This window comes from Mixophyes fleayi, chromosome 5 (assembly GCF_038048845.1).
Source record: "Mixophyes fleayi isolate aMixFle1 chromosome 5, aMixFle1.hap1, whole genome shotgun sequence".
NCBI classification, from domain to species: domain Eukaryota; kingdom Metazoa; phylum Chordata; class Amphibia; order Anura; family Limnodynastidae; genus Mixophyes; species Mixophyes fleayi.
Window position 1 is genome coordinate 252,888,592 of NC_134406.1, and position 15,360 is coordinate 252,903,951.

The 15,360-nt window shown below is 43.4% G+C and overlaps 1 protein-coding gene across 22 annotated transcripts in view; it reads left to right on the forward strand.

Moving 5' to 3' along the window:
- Nucleotides 1–15,360, forward strand: part of RIMS2 (regulating synaptic membrane exocytosis 2) — a 506,258-nt gene that overhangs the window by 38,283 nt on the left and 452,615 nt on the right. The gene's annotated exons all lie outside the window — the stretch shown is intronic.

The following is a 15,360-nucleotide window of genomic DNA, read 5'->3' on the forward strand; positions in this document are numbered from 1 at the left end:
GTGCAACCTTGACGCTCTCGATCCTGCTACTCTGTCCTCTACTCTTGACACTCTCCTTTGTCCACTTTCCTCCCAGGCCTGCCCCAACCTGGCGGTCTCCTTCTACAACCACACCCTCACTTCTGCTCTTGATGCCATCGCCCCGGCCCACTCTGTCAAACCCCGTTGCTCCAAACCCCAACCTTGGCACTCCAAATTCACCCGCTTCCTCCAAAAATGCTCCAGTACGGCTGAACGACACTGGAGAAAATCCCGCTCCCTGGCTGATTTTCTCCACTTCAAGTTCATCCTCTCTTCCTATAGCTCCGATCTCTCTCTCGCCAAACAATCTTTCTTTAAATCCCTTATCTCCTCCCAGTCCTCCAACCCCCGCCGCCTCTTCACCACCTTCAACACCCTCCTGTCCCCCCCCGCCCCTCCTCTCCCCTCCTCACTGACCGCCACTGACTTTGCCTCCTTCTTCTCCTCTAAAATCGAGGCCATCTGACTCAAAATCTCCTCCTCCCCTCTACAACGCCCGCCCGCCCCCCCACCCTCCCTCCCTCTCCCTCTAGCCACCACTCCCTCTTCTCCTTCCACCCCACTACAGGAGAAGAAGTCCACTCTCTCATTTCATCATCTCCCCCTTCTTCCTTCCCCTGGACCCCATCCCTTCCCATCTCCTTCACTCCCTTTCCCCCGCCACCTACTCCCACCTCGCCCACCTCTTCAACCTCTCCCTCTCCACCGGCATCTTCCCCTCCTCCTTCAAACACGCTCTTGTATCCCCTATTCTTAAGAAACCTAATCTTGACCCCACCTCTCTCTCCAACTATCGCCCCATCTCTCTTCTCCCCTTTGCCTCCAAAATACTTGAGAGGCTCGTCTGCAGCCGCCTCTCCACCTACCTCTCTGATCACTCCCTCCTTGATCCTCTCCAATCTGGCTTCCGCCCCCTCCACTCCACTGAAACTGCCCTGGCCATAGTCACCAACGATCTCCTCTCTGCTAAAGCTAGGGGCCACTTCTCCCTTCTCATTCTCTTGGATCTCTCAGCGGCCTTCGACACCGTTGACCACCCACTCTTGCTCCACACCCTTCAATCCTTTGGCCTCTCCGGCTCCGCCCTGTCCTGGTTCACCTCTTACCTTCTCTGTCTCCACCTCTGGATCTATCTCCCCCCCCTTCTCCCTTCCAGTAGGGGTCCCCCAAGGCTCTGCTCTCGGACCCCTTCTGTTCTCTCTTTACACCTCTTCCCTGGGTGAACACATCAGCTCCTTTGGTCTCAAGTACCACCTTTATGCAGATGACACCAACTCTACCTTTCCTCTCCCGATCTCTCTCCCTCCCTCCTGTCCAGGGTGTCCGCCTGCCTCTCCGCCATCTCCTCCTGGATGTCCTCTAGATTCCTCAAACTTAATCTCGCTAAAACCGAACTTATTGTCTTTTCCCCCGCTCATTCCCCCTCCCCTTCCAACCTATCTATCACCGTTCTCAACTCCTCTATTTCCCCTGTTCCTCAACTTTGCTGCCTCGGCATCACCCTTGACTCCTCTCTCTCCTTTGCCCCTCATATTCTCTCTCTCGCTAAATCCTGCCGCTTCCAGCTGCGCAACATCGCACGCATTCGGCCCTTCCTCTCCCAAGATGCCACTAAAGCTCTTGTCCACTCTCTTATTATCTCCCGCTTGGACTACTGTAACCTCCTACTTACTGGCCTCCCCCGCTCTCATCTCGCTCCCCTTTGCTCCGTACTCAATGCTGCCAATCGGTTAATTTTCCTTTCTCGCCGCTCCTCTTCTGTCTCCCCCCTCTATCAATCCCTCCACTGGCTCCCCATCCCCTACAGAATCGTGTTCAAGCTCTTACTTTCAAGGCCCTCTCCAACTCCACTGCTCCCTACATCTCCAACCTAATCTCCATTCACGCTCCATCCCGCTCTTTGCGCTCGGCTAACGACCGCCGCCTCTCTTCCCCCCTGGTTACCTCCTCCCATGCTCGCATCCAAGACTTCTCCCGCGCTGCCCCCCTCCACTGGAACCAGCTCCCCCGCTCCATCAGAACTTCCCCCAACCTGTCTAGCTTCAAACGGGCCTTAAAAACCCACCTCTTCCTTAAAGCCCTCCAGTCCCCCACCTAATTGACCTCCTCCCAGTCTCCCCTACCCCCCTCCCACTCCTGCCCTCCCTCCTGTCCCCCTCTTACCTCCCTCCTTTTCATTCTCCTCTTCCCCCCTCTCCGTCTCTGCCTCTGTTCTCCCCATTCCCTCTTCCTACCATTGCGTCTCTGTCCGTCCTACCCTCCCCTTAGATTGTACGCTCCATCGAGCAGGGCCTCCTCTCCTTCTGTTCTCCACCACCTAAACTCAGCTCTTCAACTCCTTGTCTCTTCCACGAGGTCCTTCTGCCCTTCTACCCCGCTCTTTACCCCGCTTGCGGCTCTTACCTCTCATCTAGCTGTACATTGAGCTTCAGAGTTACTGTGCTTTTTGTTAACTGTACCGTGCTGTCTCACCCTGTATCGTGTTTAGAGCAGGGACGTATTTATCAAATGTTTATTTGCCTTAAATCAGGCGGAAACGACTGTTTCCGCATGGTTAAAGCAAATCTAAGTAATGGAGCTATATAACAATTGAGTAACGTGGGAGATATCTGACATATCTCCTGTGTTATGCAGAATACATTAGTCCCCATAATTCTCAATGGGGACTGCGAAGTGGAGCTATTTATCAAACTCCGAAAAACTTTTCAGATCGTGTTGTGCGATTGCTAACGCCATCTGAGGATAGCTAAAGATCCCTCCCCGCCAGGCTGGTCAATTCTCCCTTCTTTCCTGTAACTAAATTTTTTTGTGCGCATGCGCTGAGTGATTGTTATGCATGGGCAATGAAAGCGTCAAGTCAGAGCCCAGAAGTGTAGTTTGCAATCAGCAAGCGATTAAAGACTTCACATTTATATGCACTGTCGGGACAGGCTTTTATCAGATGCATTACCCCGGCATGAATTTTCTGATGGATAGTTCAGAAAATGCATCCGTTATCACTGTGAATAGCGGTGATAAGGGATGCTAATTAACCAGGAAAATTAGTGGACATTAAAAATTAGCTCCATTAATCTGTCTTGACGCTAGAAATAGCCCAGTAGACTGCGGAGAACCATGGTACACGATTGAGACTTGAATCTCCGGAGGTCCTGGGTAGGCTGCGCATTTAACATCAGAAAATAAAATATTGTAGATGCCATTTCTTTAATAAACCCAAAGGAAACAAAGTTGTCTCTTGCAGTCATAATACAACCTCTTACATACATTTTATTATTTTGTTATTTCAGTGTTATATATAATTACTTATATTAAGAAGTCGTATTTTATGATTAATAACTTTTGTTGTGTTCTTCTTTAAATCCTCATCTGCCAATCAGTAACCAGACACCCTGTAAATCACATATAGACAATTAGTAGCAAGAAATCCGTCCCCAAGTTCTGCTGGCCTTTGTGCTGGTGAATCTGCCTCACTGCTACCACCCCCTGCTGTCACTTCCTCTCCACGCAGATTACACCGTTCAGTCCGGAGCTCTGGTGCTGTCACCCACGTCCCCAATATATCTTTTTTATATTTATTATTAATAGTCCTGTGTTTGTAAACTGATGGGATTAACCGGTCTAAAGGAAAGCGTCTTTTTGTTGAGGATTGCTCACCCAGTGTAAATGTCGCCTGACTTTGCATATATTGATAAAGAAGAGTTTACGTGCCATGTGTACCGTCACTCTGTACTCGGAATTGTGACTCTTACCATGACGCAGGACTTGTTTTGTTCTTTAATAAGCATACTTTGTTACAGTTCCATGTTGAATACACAGGAGAGAAGGCATTTGGTTGATATTTAGATATTGCTGATGTGATTAAGCTAAGGTGTATGTTTCCCCAGCTTTCATGAATAGACAATGTGTTTGCTCATTCTACAGTCAATAAAGTGAGGAGAAAATAAAAGAAAATAAACCCACTATGTTGAGTTCAGTAAATATTGAATTGCAACAGTAACGTTTTGCAAAGAGTCAAAGTTCTCAAACAAACTTTTAAGGGGGAATTCAATTGGCCTTGTTACTGTCCAAAGTAACACGGTCTGCGCACTATTATCGTTCATACGGTAATTTTAACTTGAGCCGCAAGCAAAAATCAATGTTAACAATTACCGTACTGATGGTAATAATGCGCACTATTACAGTAGTAACAGTAATAGCGTGCAGGCCGTGTTACTCTTAAAAGTAACACGGCCAATTGAATTCCCCCTTAATGTGATCTCTGTCCAGTCAAACCACATTTTGCTTCCCCTTGATTTTACACTTTCCCGGATTATATACTTATATGAGGCATACTTGCCAACTTTGGTAAGGACTGCTCCGGGAGATCGGGGTGAGGTGGGTGTGCTGGGGGCGGGCCCAGTGGATCACGTCATTTGGCCCCACCCCTTTAACATCAATCATATTTTCTGACCACTTACCGCAAAGTTACTATTGAAGTGGTTAGGAGTTAGGAGGTTGCCCTGCTCTCCCAGGAGTTTTCGTCAGTCTTCCGGGCATTCCAGGAGAGTAGGTAACTGATATAAGGGTCCCCTTAATCCATGATGTAATTCAGTAGTCCATTTTCCCTTCTTTTCCACAATGTTTTCTAGCACTTTACACCAGCAGAATGTGCCCAGATAAAGTATTTTGCTTTATTATTGTTCTGTAAAGTAGGTTTTTGTTGTTGTTGTTGTTGTTGTGTGTTCACTAACAATATCAGAATATATTACTGTAGTTCACGTTTTGGTAATGCTAACACTCCAGAATATTGTAAAACTATTTTTGCACAGATTAGGGTACTTTTTTTCCTCAGTTTATTGAACTATACAGGCTTTCATAGAACAGACACTGACATCTTCTGTCATCCAAGAATCACTAGTGTAGTAGTTTTATTGACTCTGGGTTTAAGTGTTTAGAATCCTTTCAATGTCTTGTTTCCTCTGATCCAAGGAATCAATGTTGTGCAATGCAAACAATGTAATATACCTTGATTTTCTAGATCAAGTCATACAATCATGTACTTTAAGCAAATACAGTTAGCCACATGGCTGTTACATTATCAAGGATTGAAATGTGTCAGCTTCAGTGTATCGGTTTGTTTTTCTTTATTCACCTGTTGGCAACTTAATACTCTCCTAAGCCATTAGGTGGGATTCAGTTTATGATGTCCCTACCTATATCAATTTTCACCCATTCACTATGCCAGATGAACCATTACCACATGCATGGTCCAAACTCAACTAGTTCGGAACACTCAAGAATCCAACCAGCTCGGAAAACTCAGGAACCCAGCTAGCTTGGAACACTTAGGAACTTAGCTAGCTTAGAACACTCAGGAACCTAGCTAGCTCGGAACACTCAAGAATCCAACCAGCTCGGAACACTCAGGAACCCAGCTAGCTCAGAACACTCAGGAACCCAGCTAGCTCGGAACACTCAAGAACCCAACTAGCTCGGAACACTCAAGAACACAACCAGCTCGGAACACTCAAAACCCGACTAGCTCATAACGCTCAGGAATCCAGCTAGCTCGGAACACTCAGGAACCCAGCTAGCTCGGAACACTCAGGAATCCAGCTAGCTCGGAACACTTACAACCAGGGCCGCCATCAGAAATCGTGGGGCCCAGTACAATGAAGCAGGCAGGGCCCCCCCCGATGACCCCCTACTCCCATGAACCAGGGCCATCTTTCCGACTGGGCACGATGGGCTGGTGCCTGGGGGCCCAGGGAAAAGTGGGCCCAAGGCAATGAAAAAAAAAATCCTGTAGAAAAAAGAAACTAAAAAAACAACTTACCTTTTGTAGTCACGATCCAGCTCCCTCCCTGGTCCTCTCTTCCATGAAGGGGGTCAGACTTAGGCGATTGAAAGGTAAGTTAAGGGGGGCCCTAAAATATATATATATATATATATATATATATATATATATATTTTATGTAAAAAAAAGTGATTATATGTATGTGTGTATATATATATATATATATATATATGTGTGTGTGTGTGTGTGTGTGTGTAAACAGTGATATTATATATATATATATATATATATGTATATATATTAGTATTAGGGGGGAGGGCGGGAGAGAAACACTTCAGACCTTAAGTCCCGCAGTGGAACACATATGCGTTCCACCAACAGGAAGTTCGGTATTTGGAACTTCCTGTTGGTGGATGCGTTCCGATGCGGAAGTTAAGGCTGGCGTCTTCGCTGCTGTCTTCAGTCTGGCTGTCACAGTGACAGCCAGGCTGAAGATAGTGGGCCCCCTGGTGAGCCCGGGCCCGTTACAAGGGTACCCCCTGTACCCCCCTGATGGCGGCCCTGCTCACAACCCAGACAATTTCCCGACTGAGACAATCGAACTCGTTCACACATATTGCACTGATTGTGGTTTGTGACTTGTTCTCTGGCAGGGACAATATTCTGTTCTTACAATTATATATTCTGTTTCACAGTTGTCTGTGCTATTCTGTTACAAAAACCTCACTACGTTGTCCTCTATGACATAACTCTTCCTTGATTTTAGCCTTTTTTTGCAATCAGTTACTGTATTAAGCGTTTCATTCTCTGGAATATCTTCTTCCCCAGGTCCTTTCTCTGCTGGGTTGTTGGAAGACTCAAAGACATTAGAACTATGACAAATATAGAATGTTATACACATACTCTTTGCAATTCATAGGTTAAAAAGTTCTGCTGTTGCAGAGAAGGAAAGCACGTGTTGCACAGCCTGAGAATGGCTTTTTGTGTATGCTTTTACTTATAAATAGTGTATTTAAAGTGTGCTTGTTAAAAAAGGAAATGTGGATGGTGCCGAGGCTTTAAATGAATGACAACTGCAATTAGACATGAATGGAGAGAGATGTAATTAGCTGGAAACAGGAAACCAGAAATCCTGCATCCCATTCGGGCTTTGTGAGCTGAATAGGCCAAATCTATGAATCGGGTTCTCTTAATAAGCAATTCAGGGAGAGAAAAATAGTCTTGTGGTGCTAAAAGTCATAAATCATACATTCCACCACAGTTATAAAATGCATCACTTTAAATTGGGTCTGAAACCAGTTGGATATGATGCTTGAATATTTTTTTCTGATGTCTAATCATTGGCACTTTCTAATGAACGGACCCCGAGATTTGTCTGACTGCGGCTTAACTCTAACTTTGTTCAATCCTCCCTTGCTGTGAAGAGCAAGTAGAGTCACTTTTGGACAGTATTACATATTACAACTCTCCCTGAATGTCAGGGAGACTCCCTGAAATAGGGGTGATCTCCCTCACTCCCTGAAGAGTCTGGCATTCTCCCTGATGCTGAGCCAGTACAAGACGTGGTTGGCTTCGCCATCTGCGGCATGACGACACAGTTCAGAAATTGTGTCCTATGTCCATGTATTGATGCCTATGGAGGTGGCCATTTTCATGGAGACCAAGATTTAATCAAAGACTGACAGATAAGACAACCTGACTTCAGTAATGGAGACAGAAATGTAAAAGACACTTCAGTCTCTAGAGATTCATTAGCTGCTTTTCTTTAGCGAATAGTTGCCTACTCTTCTGGAATGTCCGGGAGACTCTCGTTTCTGGGAGACCTCTCGGTTCTTGCCCCTGCAATAGACAAGTGGCGGGCGGCGGGGCTTAATGACGCAAATATAGCGTCATCTTAGACCCCCCCCTGCTGTAATTGACCAAATTGTGACAATCGTTTAGGGGGCGGGGCTTAACATGATGTGATTCATTAAGCCCCGCCCCCGCATGCCCATCTCCCCTGGGCTCTCCCTGGAGCCAACGGGGAAAAGTTGTCAAGTATGATGTAGCACCCCCATTACCTCAGATCGTTGGGGGAGGGTGACAAACAATGGATGTACTCTATACAATCTTCTCCGATCACGTTCTCTCCTTGCGCAGTGCCTCCACCATGCCTAACGGGCCGTGGATGCTGTTCCAACCAACAGGTGGTTACTCTAGAGACTCCGTGAACCCAACACCAAGCTATACTAATTTCCTTACATGATGACACAACCATGGAGTGCTGCAAAAAAAACCCAAAAACATATAGTATATTTATTAATGAAATGAAATAGAAGGCAGGGATTAAGGGAAAAGAGATTTGGAAGGTGTCAGGAATCGAGAAGTCATGGCAATACAAAGCAATAAGTTATTAGCTAAGAAAGATACTCATACCTTTGTCTAGACAAAGTATAACTATGCAAATAATACAGTTCAAACAGTCTCTGAAATACAGTAGGGTCTGTAACCATGGTTACTCGGTTGAATGTTATGTGTTGGGGCCACCAATAAGTGTGCAGTGATTTTCAAGCAAGAATGTGAAATGTGTCTATAGAGCTGGTGGTAATTCTGTATCTTTACATAGCAGTATAATTTGTGCTGTGTCACAATGCTGCAGGCACTTGAAGCGCTCTATGGGGTATATTTACTAAACTGCGGGTTAGAAAAAGTGGAGATGTTGCCTATAGCAACCAATCACATTCTAGCTGTTATTTTGTAGAATGCATTAATAAATGAAAGCTTGAATCTGATTGGTTGCTATAGGCAACACCTCCACTTTTTCAAACCTGCCGTTTAGTAAAATATAGCCCTATGGCTCTATTCTGTTTCTCTCAGCAGTGTTTAATTTTAAAATTGTGCCTCAGCGCACATTTGTTTTTCTCAGCAGTGTTTACTTCTAAAATGGTGCCTCAGCGCACTTATAATGGCAGCAGTGTTTCCTCCTGCATCCTTAACACTGGATTCAGTCATCCAGGACACCAAGCATCAGTCCTGTCAAAATATCCTTCAGTTCTCTCATTGCTCTGGGCCAGCCACAATCACCCCCTTGCCTCTCCTGTCTTTATCTCTCCGCTGACCAGTTCAATTTGTTTCTTCTGCCAAAAGCCTCTCCGTACTCCTTTCGCTTAACTGCCACTCTCCTCTGCCCCTCTCCACTCTGACAGCCCAGTCCCAGGCTGCATTGATGACATTGTTGACTGGGGTTACACATATTAAAGTTTGTATTTTATTGAGCTAAATGATATGAAAAAGTGATGTGTATATACTCATAAATCAGCCCAGCATGTTGTTTGGACCATACCTTGCTTGAGTGCGTGGTGACTCTCTATCTTACATCACTGAGGCAATGGAATACAGGTTAAATGATAGCGATGTTACAGTAAGCATAACTGATGTGAGGGGAAAAAAACCCCAAGAGTAAAGCTTTGTATTCTATTGAATGTGTGCAATGGAATGCTCCTAAGTCCTCATAGATGCGGACATCTATCGAGGCAGAACGTATCTCTCTCCTAACTTCTCTGGTTACATTGTCATCTTTGGCCTAAAGCAGTTTGAAGCTACCTAACGGTTTTGTTATGTCTGCACTATTAGACTGGACTAATAAGTTTTCATGCTAGCTCCGCCCTATGTCCCATAATCCCAATCATATAAACCCTGAATTCAATCCAGGTCAATGTCATTGGTTTTACAGCCAATGGCTGTCAGGTGGCATTAGACATTTGGGCCTGTATACAATGAAATACCCTAGACGCTGGGATGCAGGCTTAAATGTTTTGATCAAAATATCATCATCATTTATTTCTTTATATAGTGCCACTAATTCTGCAGCGCTGTACAGTGAACTCACTCACGTCAGTCCCTGCCCCAATGGAGCTTACAGTCTAAATTCCCTAACACACACACAGACAAACTAAGGTCAATTTAATAGCAGCCAATTAACTTATTAGTATGCTTTTGGAGTGAGGGAAGAAACCGGAGCACCCAGAGGAAACCCACGCAAACACAGGGAGAACATACAAACTCCACACAGATAAGGCCTTGGTTGGGAACTGAACTCTTGACCCCAGCGCTATGAGGCAGAAGTGCTAACCACTAAGCCACCGTGCTGCCCATTAAAGTGTATGAATGAGCAGGCTATACCTATATGACTCCTGTTCAATTGTTATTGTTTTGTCGCGTTTTACATAGCGCATACACTTTTATGCTGCGCTGCACTTAACGTTGTTCAAGTTAGTTTCTCTGCCCAGTTGAGCTTTCATTATAGTGTTTTGTGGTGCTTGTGGCTTAGTAAAATCATTTTATGTATTCTATTGTAAGTTTGTTAGCCCAATATAATACCTATTAGAATAGCATTGATATATGTAAAAGTAAAGTATGTTATAATGACCCCCTTATGTAAATTATAACGGTATTAGTATTCACCAGTGAGTCCCATGTCTGTATAAAATCAGGATGCCAAGTCCAAGGGGTAAATGTATTAAACTGCAGGTTTTCATCTGGTTTGTTGTGCAATTTGTAAACCGTGCGATTGACTACAGGCAAAACCACACATCAAACCACATGAATCAAACCCACAAAGTCTCAAACTTCACTTGCGTTTTGGAGACTTTGCCGGGATACAAAAGTGACCCATTTAGCAAACGGTGGTGTCACAATCCACATGACAGACTGCTGAAAAGTTTAAAATCAAAAGACATGGTTGTGACAGGTGTATATTGTTTAAGTTATCTCATTGGTCAGCACATTATAATATAAATAACTAAATAAAAGAGGGGACAGAAATTCCCTCCCATTGTCTAACAGCCCAGCCCACTTAGCCCTCTAGGGAGGGTCCAAAAACCATGATCAGACTCCCTCACCTAGAGGGTACCAGCCCAGTGCTGACTAGCACTAGGCTACCCCTGGTGCCCTTGGCCATTCAGTACCGAGGTAAAACTGTGAAACTATAGAGCAAGCCCTTGTAGCGCTGTAAGGACAAATAAAATAAACATTATGTAAGGAGTGGACTGCTCCTGAGAAGCACGCAACGCAAAATTAATCAATCTCCGGTGATCCCAGCTGGTTAATTGCTGGGCAGCCAATCGGGAACGATCTCTTGCACAGCTCAACCAATCACAGCCTATAATACGAAACAAACGAAAAGGCCAGTGTGGCTTGTCTCTGATTGGCTTAAGCATGAGAAAACCGCTGTGATTAAGTAGCTGGGTAGAGACCCATCATGGGCTATGAATAAACTACATTGTATCAATTAAGTTATTGTATACATGTATTAGTGAATGGTGTTGGTTTGTTTATTTACTATTACTTAAATGTGTGGCTCGGCATACTCCGGTGGGCTTTGGCTGCCAGGGAGCTTGCTGTCATTTTTTTGAGGGGCTGAATCTCTTAGTGAATTCAGCACTACGCTGACCAGGGTAGGTCTGGAGCACGTTATTATTGATTTATTTCAACTTTTTTTAACTAGTAAAGTGGATAATCAGTTTGTATCAATAATCAATAATGGCGTTTAACATGGCTTTACAAGAGGTATTTAAGTCAGAGGTGGGTCCTGGCCCATTAGCTGCTGTAGACATTGTAGTTTTGGAGCCGATGGAGAGGAATGGGTTTCCTAACCCTGTACTAGATTCTCTGTGTTTGTCATTTTACAGCTGTATTAACAGTGCTTTCACACTATATAAATATAATTCCAAATTTAAACCTGAGCCCTGCCAAATTTGGCTAGACCAGATAACGGCAATCAATCCCTACTTTCACTCCGCTGCTTTTAAATATAGAATCAGAGCATGAAGCTAATTTTGGAAGCTGAGAAATCAAAGGCTGTAATGTGAGTCGATTTTGTGGATTATTCCGGAGCCTTTTGTCATCTAAAGTGGACTTTATGTCCAGCTCGTAATGATATTGTCAAATAAACAGGGTGGTGGCCTAGATAGTTTAGCAAATAAACTCTACAAAACCTGTTTGTTCGGCTGAGAAACACAATGATGTAGATAAAGAAACAGATATTTGTTCACAATCTTCAGTGGGATTATGATGCATTTGTTATTCTATTTACTTAGCAATTATTGTAATTCCAGTGAAGAAAAATGTACTTTTCTTTTAATTACTTTCTCTGGAATACATATGTACCCTGTGAACTAGCAGTGAATTTGGTCATAGTACGAAGTCGTTCTTTCCACTGCCCCCTCTGCTAAATGACACCATTTTCAATCAATTATAGCAGGGGGAGGGTCCAGGATGATGCGATTCGCTGGGAAGCACATCACTATGCCCCGCCCCCACCCATTTGAGTGAGCAAGTGCCCTGCTGTCTAGGGAGTCTTCCAGATATTCCAGGAGAGTAGGCAACTATGTAACACACTACACTGTTTTCATCCAATAATCGGCTAAATCAGCCGACATACGACCGCTCGTTCAAAAGTCGGGTCAGTGTGTGCAGTGACACAATGGTCGAATGTCTGCCCAAATGGACGATTGTCGCCTCATTTGGTTGGTCGTACCGTTTAATATTTTCGTTCCAATCTCGTTTCCGTTGTGTAGTGTGTATAAACTTCCGACTGATCCACAACAGTGAGTACGAGATTACAGTCATTGCTCATGACAACATGGCTGTAAAAAGTCGCTAAAGGGACTTCCGCTCTTCCCTTTATAGTCCTGAACAAGGCTAGTGTGTATGCAGTCCATGGACCGAGCGATCGGAACATCGATCGCATGTAAAATCGATCGCATGTAAAATCGATCAGCATTAAAAGTTGGTGGAAAATTCTGTAGTGTGTACCCAGCTTTACTAAGTTCAGTATGTACCAATTTTAAAAGAAAACAGATTGCAATGGGAAACCTACAATAGGAAAGATACAATGACATTTGTGGATGTGTTAAAGCAATGATACTATTTTCTAACCTTCCAAATGGGCCACACATTATCCTTAATAAATAAAAACAATACATTTAATGAAATGAAGACACCAATCTGTAGTAACACGCCGGCAGTCATTTTAATGTACGATAAATACGTGTTAGAAGCTACAACAAAAATATCAGACAATGTAATGTGGCTTCTTGGTGACCAGAGTTTGCAATTCTGGGACAGGAACAACCCAATTCTGCAGAGAGGTTTCCATCCATCCGTCGGACTGTTGTGATTTTTGCTTTTAATGTGCCACATGACATAGATTCCTCTATCCTTACCTTCATTTAATGAAGAAATCTCACATCTCTTTCCCACGACGCAGGAAGGCGGGAGATCATGTGGTGCAGACTGCTCCTCCCTCCTCCTCTGACCTGCGGCTGGCGCTGTGTGACCTCCCTGCGCTGTGCGGAGAAGGTTGCGTGATGGTGAAGTTGGCTGCCTTGTGTAAGGAGTAAGATCAGGTTCTGTCTTATTCTCAGTTTTATAAGACACTGAGCTTCACCCGCTGCCCCATTCCTTCTTTAATAAGAGCTGGGGCTGCGAGTTAAGCTCAGCGAGACATAAAGTAAAGAATGAGAGCTGGGGCTGATGGGGCATAAACTATAGACAAGAACCGATAGGACATAAAGCAGGAATGAGCAGATGAAAGCTTTCAGAGCCACCTGTTACCACCTGGCTTAATATTTTTTTTTGTAAAATTGGCAGGTTGCAGGAAATGAAGTTCACAGCGCAAATTGGCTCAAACCTTTCGGTAAAAATTGAGGATATTGCAGGATTTTTAGCAGTATTTGTAAAATGGGAGGTCAGCTAATAGTGAATGGAGTAGTCTAAAACGGATATCCAATTAAATCTCTCCAGCAGGCTATTTGACTCACACCTGTTTTGAAAGGTGACATCTTTAAAAATAGATTTGGTAGGATGAAACATTCTTGACTCACTTTAGAATGCAGAAAGGAATGTTGGGCATAGTGACTGGCTTCTAGTCTTCTAGGTAACACAGTCTGTCCTCAGTTTGCAGTTATACATTGTGATTTGGTCATTTTATTAGTAACCTTTCAGCCACCGCCTAAGGGGCTGTAGTATATATAAGTTGGTGTCTAGGATCTACGATCTGTACATATTACCATCTCACTTCACATTTTAATAGGGGACATACTTTGTTGCTTCATATGTGAAAAATTTAATTTTTAGGGTTTTATAGTTCATTTTAAAAACGGGGGTTTTTTTCGGGTTTTTTTTTTTGAGTAATTCATAGGTAATAGCCTGTAAAACAAAGGTAGGAACATTTATTCCTAAAAAAAGCAATAGCAAGCTAAGAAAACAAGCCATCCACAGCCTTAAGATACTCTTTATATTTGTATTATTATTTATTTATATTGTGCCACCATATTACCCAACACTGTACGAAGAATGTATCACTTACATCAGTCCCTGTCCTATTGGAGCTTACAGTCTAAATTCCCTAACACGCACACAGGCACTAGAGTCCATTTTAGTCAGCAGCCAATTATACTACTGTGTATGTCTTTACATCCTCCTTGCATACTCCTTCTGCATTGTATCACAGCTGGAAGTTTTCCTGCTCCCGAATTTCTAATATTGCCACAGCCAATAGGGAGCTACCTATGAACCCGCCTGTAGCAAGATATCATATTCCAATGGAGCTAAATTAAAGAGACTTTCTCAAAAGAACACAATCTCCAATTATATCTACCTCTTGGGGAACACAGTGCCTCTGATAGTACCGTCAGTGATGGCTTTGTATAGTCGGGTAGTTTTATCAAGTCAGACAGGGGATTACAGTAAAGAATTGTTACTTTGATTGACATGTCTGTGTTACAGCAATATCTCTGATTACTACCAAAAGGTTACTTAGTAGCAGCACTTACCCTCTGCACATACCGATACACAGCTGTTGTACTTTTTCTGTTGTTGTTTCTGTGTTTCTATTATACTTTTAGATGTTTTACACTAAGGGGTCAGAACCTGTTTGCTTTCCTTAAAGTGAGAGTAAAATTCAGAATGCCCCCCCCCCCCCTTCCCACCCAGTGCTACCCTCTGCATATCTAAAATGTGAATTTTGTGTAAATCTTTATCGGAAAAGGCATATCTGTGTGCATGTGCTGTTATTAATGTTTGTAATCTTTAACAGCATCAAATGATTTGTTTACATGTTCATTGAGCAAGTTTCTTTTAAGAGGACTGTAACAAATTGTTATCAAAATGTCCAGTGGTCAACAAATATTTGAGTTATAAATGAACTATAGAAATATTAGTAAATATGAATAGATATTTATCAGCAAAGGCCATTTATTGAATGATCTGCATTGCTGGAATTAGATAGGCAAAGAATAATATAATCGTAAAAAAATACTATTTATTTGTAAAGCCTATAATTTGTTTATTTATTGGATAATAAAGTAATTCTTCCCTAGTCAACTGTTGTCTGGTTGCAAGTTCTAACTGTGATGGCGTTTTAGCATTTTTTACCGTATGGGCCCAGATGCAGCCTGTCTATTCCAAATATAAGAAGAATCAATCAGTCTGTGTAGTTATCCCCACAGAAAATATTGTGCCCCTTTTGTAATCCACTATGTGTGTCATTTTTGGTTTTCACGCAGGCAGTATTATTGGCA